Raw genomic sequence first — 14,425 nt, 5'->3', positions numbered from 1 at the left:
CATAATCTGTATATGTTTTTGGATCTTTCCTGACAGATAATGTACAAAATATACTAAGGAACAATAAATTATTAAGAATCTGGAAAACACTCCCATTAGACTTCAATTTTAAAGTGAAGATTTTACTGTCAAATAAATGTCATTAAACTGGAACTCTGGCATGAAAAGAAAATATTAAAATTCAATTTAAATTTTAAAAACAATTGAATGCTACCAAAATTCAGGTTTCCACAATACACTTTTATACAGTTTACCTTAATTTTTAAATTATCCTTTTAAAAAAAGGGGGTCCTTTTCTTGATGACTTAGGGTGACTTCTTCAAGGAAAAAACTGTCTACACAGGGGAAAATGTAAAACTTACTTTATACAAATGGCTGTCAGATGCATAAACACAATCAAATGTACTCTCTCGTATTAGTTGGACAAATTCACAAAATTTTAAAGGAAATGTGACTTTCAAATTAGTTGGCCTATTTTAAATAGATGAAAATATTTTAGCATGCTTATCCCTATTACACAGAGATTTTCAAGCAGGCAGTTTATGCGAACAAGAGATTGCATATAATTTTAAATGATAGTTGTATTCAACTGAGATTCTAAAAACAACATACTTGAAAAGTTCATATTGAATAGCTCAGCAAATTTTTACTTATTGGTAAAAACTATCTTAATAAAATTATGTGCAGAACACATTTTTCCTGAAAAGTTAATCTTTTTTATTTAGTAACCAACATTTTCCATTGCATGGTTACCAATCACATCTGCATTCCTAAAGAAATCTAGCATAGGCCAAGATCATTATTCCACCATCAGAAATACTGTTGACTACACTTCTTTCCACAGTGAAGCCCATAAAATAATAATCATAACATCAAACATTTACTAAGTGAAGATATAGTTTTATCTCTCTTCATTTTATACTCTTCTACTTAACCTTTGGAGGTTTTGGTCTGCAGTGCTGGCATATTCTGAAGCAAATACTGAATACTGGATACAGTTGAGTTGGAGCAGCCCCCCGCTGTGGACAGAGGCTGTTCCAGCCGTAGCTCTCCTGGGCCAGGCCACAGCGTACAGGGGCTGCTCTAGCTTGGCTGGAGCAGCCCCAGTCCCCAGCATGCGCTCCAGCCCAGCTTTCCTTGAAGGAGACCAGTTAAACCTATTAACCAATTAAACGGGATATTACATCCCTAATATTAATATTAAATTTTGTTCTTATACAAAATAGTTTGTTTACAGATTGCAAAAAGTCACATCTTTCAAAAATATCATACTTGGGGAAGAACATGTTACTCTCATTATCAAAAAGGTCAAAATAATTTGGCATAAAAATTGTTAACAATTAGCTTCTAGAACACTAAAGGAGTTTGATTTTGAATATAACAGGACATTTCACAACATAAAAGGAGTGAGATTTTCAATTTCTTAGCATAGTGAATTGTCAACTTCCATAAAATCAATGTCAATGTTAGATATTAGTGTTTGGTTGCACACAGATTGGAGTTCTTAATATGAAAACATTTCCCAGCCACTTTTAGTAGCTATTATTTATTTTACTCTTTTTGAAAATTATCCTCTCCTGCTGCTACAGTCAAAATCCCCCCCTTCATTTCCCTTAAATAGCTTATCACATCATATTTGATGTCCTTGTCCTTACCATAAAAGTCTGATTTTCATTTCATTTCATTTTCATTCTTGCTTCCTATAGGAAAGTAGGACACCCCCTAGACCTAGCCTTTACCTGTTCTTTCCTCCCTCCCATGCAGGTCTGACCCAAACTGCTGATCTAAGCCCTCCCTCCCCCTGCCCCACAAAGCTAGGGTCACTGCTCACCCAAACCCTGCCTGCCACCCACATGCGAGACTCGAGCCATGCCTTCACACCATGTGGGGCTGGCATTGCCATTCATCTCCTACACCCAACTTTTCTGACAGAAGTGGGCATTTGTTCTGCTTGTTCTTGCTAACTGATCAAGCTGGCAAGAGTGACTGGCACAAATGCTCACTTTTGTCAAAAAAAAACTGGAATAACCAGACCACGCTTAAAAAGGGAGTGTTCCAGACAAAATGGGACAAATGATCGCCCTGCCTAATTCTGACTGTTCTGTTCATCTACACCTGCCTTCAGCTTTGCTTTTCCTCTCATACTCATAAAGCACTTATGATAGTCTTCTAAGTCTAACAACAACAAAAGAGTTTCCGCACATCTAAACTAATCACATTGACTAACTCCCCATACTGAAATTCTGTCCTGCATCTGTAATTATTTTAAAATCTATCCTATGGAGATAAGAAGTCATAAGGGCAAGGAACATGTCTTACTCTCTTTTGCAAAGTTCTAGAAAAGTTTGTTTTGTTACATAAGATAATAGTAGCCTGATAATATAACACAATTTCTGCCCCCACTATTTTACTGATGCAGTACTGTAAGAAACATCTCACACTCTTCAATTTATTTCCATGTCCTTGGATACTGTTTCAACTGGATGAAGGGAAAAACAGTTTATGTTTGACTACTGAATGTCCCAAATACATTAGTCCAGTCAATAAATCCATGAACATTCTAATAACTTAGAAGGATAATGTTAATTCAAAACTGGCCCAAAAGTTAAACCTGTATGTAAAAAGTTTCCTTGCTACCTAGCACCATGAAAATAGCTTGATTTTTTTTTAAAAGAAAATAAAATATTTTAGACAAATAGAAATTCACCTGCACTGATCACAAATCAGGCCATGTGTACACTACCACTTAAGATGGCAAATTTATGTCACAACCCAACCAACGTAGATTATGCCAGTGTGAGTGGTAGGTTTTCACAGCACTGTGTTCTCAGGCTGACATAGCCACCGCCACTCTGGCAAAATTAAATCTTGATGCTTCCACTATACAGTGATTCCTCGCTGTAAATCAAATTTTGTGTAAATGTGGGGGGGATCCCCAGAATTCCCTTGGCTGGGGGAACAGGCAGCTGGGGAATATGGGGGGGTAGCCATGCAGACCCCGGCTTCTCCCAGCTGGGGGGCACACAGCTGCTTGCACTGCAGTTTCTCCCCATCAGCAGCTGTGTGCATGTCAGGCTCCCCAGCTGGGAGAAACTGCACCACAGGTAGTTGTATGCCTGCTAGGCTCTCCCAGCTAGGGAAGCTGAGGGCTGGGGGAGTAAGAGGGGGGCGGTTTCCATTTGCACTTAACTCGTGTTAATCTGAGTTAAGTGCATATTGAAATTGTGCTTCTTGAGGGTTTACTGTACACTAATGTTGGTTAGAGTATGTACTGAAAGCCCAGATTACTGCCCTACAAATTCCAAGACTGGAACACTTCTTAAAGAAGTTGCTTGAGCCCCAGTGAAATTGGCTGTGAAATCACTATTCTGTAGCATAATGGAAATGCAACTGAATAATCTCTTTGTTAACACTGCTGATATTTTTTACCCGATCTGCATAAAATACAAATAACCTAGTGGCCAACATAAAAAAGCTTAGTCCCACCTAGACAGACAGATAGCAACTTAAGCACATCCAATGTGTGACGTTCAAATTCCCCCGTTAGGATGTAGGCTTGGAAAGATAATAAGCAGATATATTATTTGGTTAAGATGGAAATCAGAGAGGACCTTTGGCAAAAACTTTGGGTGAGGCTTCAAGATCATACTGTCCTTACAAAATGCAGTGTATGAATGTCCCACTATACATGCTTGTATTTCTCTGATCATTCGAGCATATTACACTGCTATTAGAAAAGCTGCTTTGGTGGATAGGTAGAAAAGAGAAAATGTATGCAAGAGTGATTACTGAAACTCCATCAGCGCTAGTCTGAGATCCCAAAAAAAAGAGTGGGGCAGAGTGTTCTCTGTTGTACACATATACAACATTTCAGAAACCTAGATACTGTAAAGCACACGAATACTGAGTGAATGCTACAGATGGTTGCTGAAACAGATGAGAGATTTTGGGGCTATCTGTACAATTTATAAATTCTGGTTGATTTTACAAAGTTGGCTTTATGAAAACTGCTGTCTCCTAGACTGTCTGTAGGACTGTGTTTCCATCATTACTGACAAGCCTTCAAGCACCCCTCACTCAGGTCAGGAACAACAGCTAATAAGTAAGGATTATATGCATCTGAATTGGAGGTCCTTTGAGAGAACCAGAGTACAGGCAATCTACAGAACAACCAGTTCTCTCCAAACTCCCTCAACAAGGGGCTGATGGCTGGAGAACGGAAAATTCCCAAATGCAGGACAGACACCAAGGTGTTGCTGTTAAACTTTGAAAACCACGCAAGGGCAAGATTCTCAGGTCCAAACAAGAACCTTTGGGTACTAGAAGGCAAGTGGATGAACCAGCCAAACTAAGAGAAGTCTCAATGGTTCAGAATATAAGACATGCACTGTGGCAGGATGTGACTCTGGATAGCCCAGAGGGATTCTGACTACAGCCCAGGATGCCCTAGAGTGGTGAGAAAAATGAGACAAGGAAATGTGTGTATTGTTTATTATTTTTGTATAGATATGTGTATTTCTTGTGTGATTAAGCAATGGCAATAGAATCCTATACAAAGCATAGGTTACACGCAACACATGCTCAGGAATTTAATCTGGGGACCCAGAACAACCACACAGACTGAGTTCTGGGAGGGCATTTAAGCCTTGGAAGAGTCTGATGTGCAGGCAATGGTTCCAGGAAGCAGACAGTGGTTGTAGTTCTCACGAGCAAATGCAAAGCAAAGGGTATTCATACCAAGAACATGCGTGGAGTCCTCACAACTGCAGCAATGCTTGGACAGAATCTCAAATAATGGTGGATCAAGTGGTTGTATCCCCTCAAAATAGTCTTGTAAGTAACAAAATGGAGGATGAGCTTGTTACTCATAGACAGTCATTAATTCTTTAAGGGTCTACTACATCAAGTGTGCAGTTCTAGTTGGAGAGAAATGACATGCTTGAGCCCAGACAGAATATCTCTTCCATTTGGAAGATGATGTAAACCTAGTGGAGTCCTTTCATACTGCATATAAATACATTCTGGAACTCTGAAGATCAGCTCCTCTCCAGGGCTGTTAATAAACCAATATTCATGCTTATAAGGCACGGTTTCCCAAACAGGGGGACATCAAGAAATTCCGGGGGCACAAAGGCAATCCAGGCCCTCCTCTTTCCCACCTAAAGGAAGAGCCAGCCTTTGCTTCCAACTCTCAGACCCTGCCATTTTACATGAGTGACCCGGTGCAGCCGCTATAAAAAGCAGGCAGCCAGCGAAGACCCATGCGGAGCTAGCTGCCGTCTACAAAGATGTGTGAGGGAGGAGAATGGGGTTAGATGTGGGGCTGCGGGTGCCTGGTTTGGGTGAGGGGGATGGGGTAAGACCGCGGACCTGGTGGTGCCTGGCTTTGGGGGAAAGGCGGGGGTCAGGCGGGTGGCTTGCAGGGCTCGAGCAGCTGGCCTGCTTGTGGGACTCATGGTGGCTGGGAAGCTGACCCCAGCATGGCAGGGTTCAGGCAGCTCGGGCTGGGAGCTGGCTTGGGCAGCTTGGGCTCAGGCAACTTGGGCTGGCAGGCAGGTGGCTGGTCCCAGCAATGTGGGGCTCAGGTGGCTGGCCCCAACAGTGTGGGGCTTGGGTGGCTCGGGATGGCAGGTGGGCAGCTGGCCCTGGCAGCGTGGGGCTTGGGTTGGCAGCGCAGGCAGCTTGTAGGTGGGCAGCTTGTCCCAGCAGCACAGGGCTCAGGCAGCCAGCAGGTGGCTGGCCCAGGCATCTGATGGGCAGGCGGGTGTCTGGTCTCGGTGGTTCAGGCTCAGGAGACTGGCATGGGGCTCAGGTAGCTGGCCAGCTGGGGCTGCACGAGGCACCTTCAAGGGGTCAAGAAAATCAATTTGTGCTTATTTTTAATGTTAAATAACATTTTTGTATCAAGCTTTTGTGTTTATTTTAAATTACGAATTGAATTTTTTTGCTAAAAGGGGAGTTGGATGATGGTAAAGAAGAGGTGGGAGGGATGTGAAGGTTTCTCAAAAATCAAAAGCGAGGACGTGATGCTGAAAAGTTTGGTAACTACTGCTATGAGGCAAGGAAGCTGGATGCAGATAGACAGACAATCAGCTCCTCTCTGTGGAAAATTACATCTGTGTTTCCAAGGAGTAGCTGTTTCAGCAAAATAAACAAACAAACAAGGAAGAGTGCCACCTTGAAAACTAACATATATTTGGGCATAAGATTTTGTGGGCTTGAGCCTACTTTGTCAGATGTGGACAGGATATCTAACAGAGCGATTCATCACGTCTGAGAAAAACAAACTGCCTTAACCCAGGCAGAGCCAATACGATAATTTTGTCTGAGTTTCCCGATAACTCTGGGAATTAGTAAAATAGGCAGGCAAGCACAGAAGAGTTTTACAACAAAAGAGATCAGGAATGCATGTGATAGCTAAGTACTGGCCTCCTTTGAAGCACAATCTGAGATATTTCTTGTTCTCTTTCATTGCCCAACAGGCCTATAGAGGGCACAGTGAATACAGACACATTTTTTTAAAAAAAAAAGTTTTAATTAAAAGTGAAAGGATAATATGTACAGGCCTGAAATTACTATAATGTGGTAAAATCATTTAACTAAAATGAAAACAATATTAAGCAATCAATGCTTGCTGCCAGGGTTTTAAAAAGGTCAACCCACTGAATTGGTGGAAACTGCAAACTATTTGCAAGCAAGAGTTTGTTGAAGTGCTAAATCAGCTTTTGACAGCTAATTCAAAGTTAAGAAACTGCCTGGAACTTGAAAATGCAGATAAGCTTGTTTTCCTCTTTCAGTCTCTGAATAAGACAATAAAATTAAGGTGTGAGAAGATGAGCTCTCCTAGTTCTGAAATCCTGAAGGGGTTTATTGAACAATCACCTCTAACAATGGGTAAGACTTTTTGTGTTTAATAAGTCTGTTATTGTTAAACATAAAAAGTACTTTTTAATAATTGCTTTCTGGTGCATCCAGCATATTTAAGGTAGTTTTTTTAACTAGTAAAAATCAATTTTGAAATGTAGTTTGTGTGATTTGAATTTCCACCTAAATAGAGATTAATATAAATCACAATTAAACAGTCATCTGCCAAATAAGAAATGCAGCATTTTCCATTTTCTAACATAATACAATAGAAAAAATTAGTGTAAATTACATGATATAATTAGATAGATGCATACAAGGACAGTGTAGCCTTTAAAAAAACAAAGACCAAATTTAGTGTAAAGCAAGGATTCCCAACTTTTGGGTTGGGACCCAAATATGGGTCGCTGTTAGATTTTCTATGGGTCATCGGCTGGGCAACTCCAAGCTGCATCTGGCTCTTTAAGGAGCCATTTGCTGCCCCTGCCACTGCAGGGATCCTGCCATTAAACCAATTAAACTGAGTTCCATTTCAGCGCAAGAGGGCAGGAAACTGCCTGTGCAGCAGGAGAGGGAAGGGAGGAGGAGGGCTGGGGAGAGCTACACAGAGGAGGGGGTAGCAACCCACTGAAGGAGCAGCAGTGGCAACGTGTGGAGCTCATGTGAGGTAGGTGGGGGGGCGCAATTTGGGGCTAAGAGGGGTTTAAGGCTGGAGACGGGGGCCTTTGGGCATGAGGGGGATTTAAGCCGAGGGGCTGGGGGGGTGTATTTTTCCTAGGGGAAGAAACCCCCCCTCCCCTCTTTTGAATTGCTTTGGGTCAAAAAGTCTTACAGAATTGTCAGAATGGGTCCCCATCTCCAAAAGGCTGGGAACTGCTGGTGTAAAGGCTATATCGTCAACCCTGGATTTAATGGACTAATGGGGAAAGGATGTCCTTTAAACCCAAAAGTCCATTAAATCCAAGGGTTTACTTTCGCCTTAGAGCCCACCCAACCCTGCCAGGCTCCCCTAGCCCCAGCTTCCCCCTCCCCCTGCCCATGCTAGCAACTCACCAGAGCTGCCGCCATGGGAGCCACAGCCACTGCTGCAGCAGGAAACTCCATCATGGCCTCTAGGAGCCAGCACCACTGCTGGAGCCACCATGTGTTCCTCCCACTAGGGGTGGGGCATGTACATGAGTGCCGATGCACCTCACCCCTGGTGGGAGGCGCATGTGGTAGCTCTAGCAGAGGTCTAGGCCAGAGTGAAGGGTTTCAGACATGGCAGACTGCAGCAGTGGGAAGCAAGGACCCCTCTAGACACAGCAGTGGTGGCTCCAGCCGCTCTGGTAAGTCTCCTTACTTTTTTAGGGGGGTGGAGGATGGGAGTTCGGATTCTGTGGACACCAGCAGACTTCCGGAACAACAGGGCCTGGTGGATGTCCATTGTTCCCGGAAGCCCACTAAATTGGGGTCCCTAAAATTGAGGTTTTACTGTATTTAGTTGTAAATCAACATGTTACTTATTATCACCAAGTGAGAACTAAACTTTCTTTAGCAAAATAAGTACCAATGAAAAGTATGATTAAAATCAATTATTTAAATCAATGTTTCCCATTCATTGATTTAAATCATTTTTAAAATCAGTGATTTAAATTGCAATTAATTTTAATCAATTCACCTTCATGGAATGATGATCACATCCTGCTGAATAACTTCTATATGATGGGGCTTGTCATTGTGATTGTTTGTAAACTTCCTTAAATACAATAAAATTGGTGATTTTGCTCTGCATATATTATTCATTATACTGATTTAATGCTACTACAGTATTTTAATGAGTGTTTTAGAATGCAGCAGCTAGCTGCCTCTCTTCAAATATGGCATGTATTGAGAAAGCTAAGTGGGGTTAAAAATAAGACCATTAGCAAGAAAAAAAAGAATGTATTGGCTTCTCTTCCATGCTGGATAATAGAAGTAAGAAAATGAGACTTAATTTTGTGTGTTTTGGGCCGCGTCTACACGTGCACGCTACTTCGAAGTAGCAGCGCCAACTTCGAAATAGCCCCCGTCACGGCTACACGTGTTGGGAGCTATTTCGAAGTTGAAATCAACGTTAGGCGGCGAGACGTCTAAGTCGCTAACCCCATGAGGGGATGGGAATAGCGCCCTACTTCAAAGTTGAACATCGAAGTAGGGCACGTGTAGACGACCCGCATCCCGCAACATCGAAATAGTGGGGTCTGCCATGACGGCCATCAGCTGAGGGGTTGAGAGACGTTCTCTCTCCAGCCCCTGCGGGGCTCTATGGTCATCGTGTGCAGCAGCCCTTAGCCCAGGGCTTCTGGCTGCTGCTGCAGCAGCTGGGGATCCATGCTGCATGCACAGGGTCTGCAACCAGTTGTTGGCTTTGTGGATCTTGTGTTGTTTAGTGCAACTGTGTCTGGGAGGGGCCCTTTAAGGGAGTGGCTTGCTGTTGAGTCCACCCTGTGACCCCGTCTGCAGCTGTTCCTGGCACCCTTATTTCGATGTGTGCTACTTTGGCGTGTAGACGTTCCCTCGCAGCACCTATTTTGATATGGTGCTGACCAATGTCGAAGTTGAACATCGACGTTGCCAGCCCTGGAGGACGTGTAGACGTTATTCATCGAAATAGACTATTTCGATGTCGCTACATCGAAATAAGCTATTTCGATGTAGCATTCACGTGTAGACGTAGCCTTGGGAGGGGAGTTGATAAACCCTTACAAATTTGGTTTTCTTTATCAATTAAATACACTCTCAGAATCTTAAAAATAAAATTGATTTTCTTCTGGTTATTGTTCACTTGTTGGCAAAACACAGACATTTCTGTATATCCAGTCCCAGTCATTTATATGACAAACCAAAATTAACAGTTTTCTGTTAATTTCCTTGTTAGTGTATCAATACTATGTGCATGAACTACAGAAAATTCCAAAATATTCCCAGATAGATTAAAACAATTTTAAGACTAAGAACATCTTTGTTTGCAACTTACATGATAAAGTGGCTTAAAAGTCAGTAAAGTCAGAGTTAAAAATTGACCTCTGTCCTTAAAAAGGTGAATATTTGAGATTTTATTAAATAAAATTAAAGATTAATGGCTTGATTTTGAAACAGTGCTTTAATGGGACTCCCGTAGCTCTAAGGCTAGGCATACACTTATAATGTCTAAATAAGTTATTTCTGAAAAGAGGCTGCATCTACACTAGAAGAGAAGTTCAAATTTAAGGCCATTATCTCAATATTAAAACATCATAGTCTTCACTGTAAATTCCATTAGCTTGATTTAGGGAGCCCTAATATCAATATAATGTCGATCTCTTAATATTGTCTGAACCAGGCACATATAGCATCAATTTCTAATTTAAAATTTCGAATAAAGGCCACTATGGAAGTGCCATGTCTTTAAACTGAATTTATTAGCCCCCAGAAGTGTCCCGTATGTATCCCACAAAGCTACGCGGTTACCCGCCAGATATGGCCAATTTGTTCTCCACTGCTCTCCATCCAGGTGTGCAGAAAGGTCACAGGAAACCTGTGAATTTTTGATTAAATTTGAATTTGAACTCATCAGCACCCATGCGTACAAAGGGTGCACACAATGAAAAAATTCTTTTACCCATCCCATTGCATTGGTAGCCATCACACTGCATCAGTACCATCTCATGCAATCATGAGCACTTAGAGTAGTGATTTCCTAGTAGATCTCAGTCTCGCAAGAGAGCTCCAGCATGAACCCATCAGGAGATTCTGGATCTTCTTGCAGTTTGGGGAGATGAATCAGTGGCAAGGAGACATAGGGTGGTCAAGAGAAATGTGGTAATCTATGATCACATGTCGCATAAGATGACTGCCAGAGGGTACTCCTGGGACTCTACACAATGCTGGCTGAAGGTGAAAGAACTCCAGCAAGCCAACCAACAGCCAGGAGCAGCTTCGCAGACCTGCCACTATTATGAACAGCTGCATGTGTTTATGGGGAGTGACCCCACCATGGAGCCTGGTATTAATTATGACACTTGTGGAGGCCCTGGCCTGAAGTCAGGGGTGATCCAAGACGAGCTGAGGGCCCAGAAGGAAAAGGCCAATGGTTAGCTGGAAGTGGGCAACAAGCAGGAGCCCAAGGAAGTTATTCCTGACAGCCCAGAGTGCTTTGCCCTAGATCTGGAACTGGTGCTCCCATACAGGTGCCCCCTACACTGGTCCCTGAACACCCCCAGACCCAGTTGTTCTGGAGAGTAGTATTTTCTGAATACTGGAAGTGTGTTGCAGGACGGTGCCCCCAGTGTGGACATTACCTGTTGACAGAAGGAACAAGCGTGAAAACCCTTTGGCAATTCTTGTTTTGTCACCTTTCAAGTGCTGACGTGAGTTTTGTCAACAAAACTTCGTAGTATAGACTTGATCTCAGAGTGGCTTTTTTCAGTTTGGTTTATGTCAGTTGTAAAGAGGCTTAAGTGAAACAAAAATAACCCATACAAAAGTAACAGTCTTTACACAAGCGGTTACAATAGTATAAGCATGCTGGTATAACTGGTAAAACTTATTTGCAGCCTTAGTCTTGAGTGCAGTGTTCCAGTTTTACCCTGTAAGTTTAGTGTTCAGTTCAGAACTACGGCTGTAGCAAACTAGCCACATTATTCTGAAAATATATGTATTGTTCAAGCCAACTAGCTACACTCAACAAGCCAAACTGCCACATGTGGCTAGTTGCTAGCATGTTAAGACACCACAGCCCTGTAGCAACTGGTGACATTGCCTGAAGCAACAGACAATCCTGAAGCTACCAGATGTTAAAGAGAAACCTGAGGCCCTGAATTAAGTAGTGAGAAAGTAAATGAAGAAAATTTTGAGAGCTATACACACACACACACACACACACACACAAAGTGTTGCAGTTCACCTTTAACTTACCTCTGGTACCTAGATTACACTTCACACCTCGTATGCATAATCACTCTGTGGAGACTCCTGTGAAAAATTAAACAAAAGACACACCATTTCAGTTTTGTAACTGTTATTACATATTACATAATTCTGTATTTTTAAACTATTATCCGTGAATTAGACAAGCAAAAATGCTAATTTTTAAATGAATAACACCGTATTTTTTCCATGTGAATGAATTCTGAATTAGTATTAAGATCTTCTGTCTGAAAATGGGAAATACTGTTCTCAAAACTGAATGTTACATTTCACAGGAGAGAGGAAATGCATTTTAATTTCTTCACATGTACTGTTTGGTCATCTGCTTTACTGATTCAGAAAGTAATATACTAATCTGGACATTAGGTGAACACTGGATAAAGACAATTTAATAGAAGATTCCTCCTTCAGCTTGGACGCCCACCACCTACTGAACTCATATTAAGTTTTTCCACAAGTGCATGAACTATATATGATGCCAATGGAGGTATTAGTCAGTCAGGACAGCTCTGTGGCTGCGTCTATACACTATGAGATAAAATCGAATTTCAAGGAGTTAGCGTGACATTAAAATGTCACTATCTTCACTGTGCATGTCTTTAGTTCGATTTAGTCTGCCCTAATATCGATAACAAAACATTGATATTAATGGATGGGTACAGCATCAATCTCAAGTTTCAAACGTCAAATAAAGGCTAGTGTGGAAGTGCCATGCCTGTCATTCAAATTTATTAACCTCCACAAGTGTCTCGTATGTATCTCACAAAGCTACGTGCTGTACGTGGCTCCAAGCTCCCGGTTACTAGCGGGAGCTGGAAAACTGACCAGAGCTGCTGCGCTGTCACTTTCCCAGGTCTGCCAATCTGCAGCCACCTCTGAATCTGACAGCAATACTGCACTTGGCTCCCAACTCCTCACTATTGGGGGGAGCCAGGAAACCGACTAGGACTGCTACGCTTGGCTACTGGCTCAGAATGTGGGGCTGAGGGAACTGTAGGATAGTACTCACAATGTACTCCTGCAACAGTAGATGTTTGGTGATTTCAGTGTGGAAGCAATATGTTGAATTTGCTGGGAGCCTATGGGACATGAGGATATTCAAAACTGAATTTAAAAAAACCTGCATTATAAAACTGACTTTTAATAAATTCAAATTTATCTTGTAGTGTAGACTTAGCCTGTGATGCTATATGCAGTAAGGCTCCTGAGAACTAACAAATACAGATATGCTTTTCAAAAGCAAAGCTTTGGTTCTCTACCAAATGTAAGATTATCCTTTTTTTCCCCCTTTATTTAAACCAGGCAACTTTACATAATCTCATACAATTTCTATAGCTTTACGTCTCTCCTTTTACATAAAACCTGACAGCTGGAAAATAAACTCTGTTTTGCTGATTATCTTGTGACTCCTGCAGATACAGTGAGCACCCACCTCTTTCTAATCAAGGAAAGGAAACTCACATGAATGAATCTTTCTACCTCTCCCGAGGAGTTCTCATTATGAGGAGAAATAAAACCCTCTTGCTCAGACAGATTTCTCTATAGTTCCATTTTTGTCCTTTATGCACCTTTCCTCCCACCCCCAGAGAATCTGTGATTTTTGTTACCACAGCTGTAAGCAGCTGACAGCCAGAAAGCAGTATTTTAAATTTTCAACAAATTAGAACAATAAATAGTTATTTTAATGTCATGATAGGGCACTTTTTAAAAAAAAAGTGATCACTTTATTGGATTTTGAAGGGAAATACCTACACAATATGAATTTTTTGTATAATTTGAATTTGGGTCTTATGGTTGAATGTACTCCTTGAATGTACTTCAGTTTAACTCTGAATTTCCTTCTTTTCATCTGATTAAGTGGATTTTACCCACAAACGCTTATGACCTAATAAATATATTAGTCTCTAGGTACCACAGTACTGCTTGTTTGTGACATTACACATTAACACGACTACCCCAGACTTGTTTTCAATAATATTCTTACTCCTATTATTATACGTCAGGCATCCACACAATATATTAAGTTCTTTCTAAGGCTTAATTCCTGCTCTGAGGAACATGTCTTATACATTGTATCTTCTATATTAATAAAAATATATGAGAGTGATCATTGATTACTTCATGTTCCAGAATGTGTGTACTGCTTCCTACCAGCCACAGATAAAGGGAATAATGATTCCAATTTCCAGTGTCCATAGTAAATTTTCAAACAAGCGACTTCATAATTTTTTCTGGGCTGGCCATCACAATTGCAGAGCTCCCCATAAACTTCCACATATCTACTTTATTATCAGGCTTTCACTCCTACCTTAAAACTCGCATTTGAATGAGAGTTTTTAGATGTCATTTATTTTACAAAGAAAACCATAATACGAGAAAATCATCTGAACGAACAACTAATGCAGAGGTCAGCAACCTTTCCTAGGCAGAGTGCCAAAATTCGACCTTTTGACTTCTATGCATGGTCCAAGTGCTGGTGATACTTTTAAAGTCACTAATAAACCCACTTCCAACAGCTTCATTAATACATAATTTAAGATGCAGAGCTTTACCGTTTAGGTGGTGGTTGGTAGCACTAGCTGATCTTCATTAATCCACAGGCAACCTCTGAGCTGCCTAGGGGAGGAGGGGT

At 41.4% G+C, this 14,425-nt stretch overlaps 1 protein-coding gene across 6 annotated transcripts in view; it reads right to left on the bottom strand.

The window, feature by feature from the left end:
* Positions 1-14,425, bottom strand: part of NR2C1 (nuclear receptor subfamily 2 group C member 1) — a 116,779-nt gene that overhangs the window by 85,946 nt on the left and 16,408 nt on the right. For all 6 annotated transcript variants that reach the window (XM_075011771.1, XM_075011746.1, XM_075011728.1 and 3 more), the window contains one exon: positions 11,782-11,838. The gene's annotated coding sequence lies outside the window, so the exon portion shown is untranslated. The remainder of the gene's footprint in view (positions 1-11,781; positions 11,839-14,425) is intronic.

The sequence above is a fragment of the Carettochelys insculpta genome, chromosome 1 (genome assembly GCF_033958435.1).
Source record: "Carettochelys insculpta isolate YL-2023 chromosome 1, ASM3395843v1, whole genome shotgun sequence".
NCBI classification, from domain to species: Eukaryota; Metazoa; Chordata; order Testudines; family Carettochelyidae; genus Carettochelys; species Carettochelys insculpta.
Note: the sequence above shows the minus strand (reverse complement) of the source record. Positions and strands in the feature narration are given on the sequence as shown.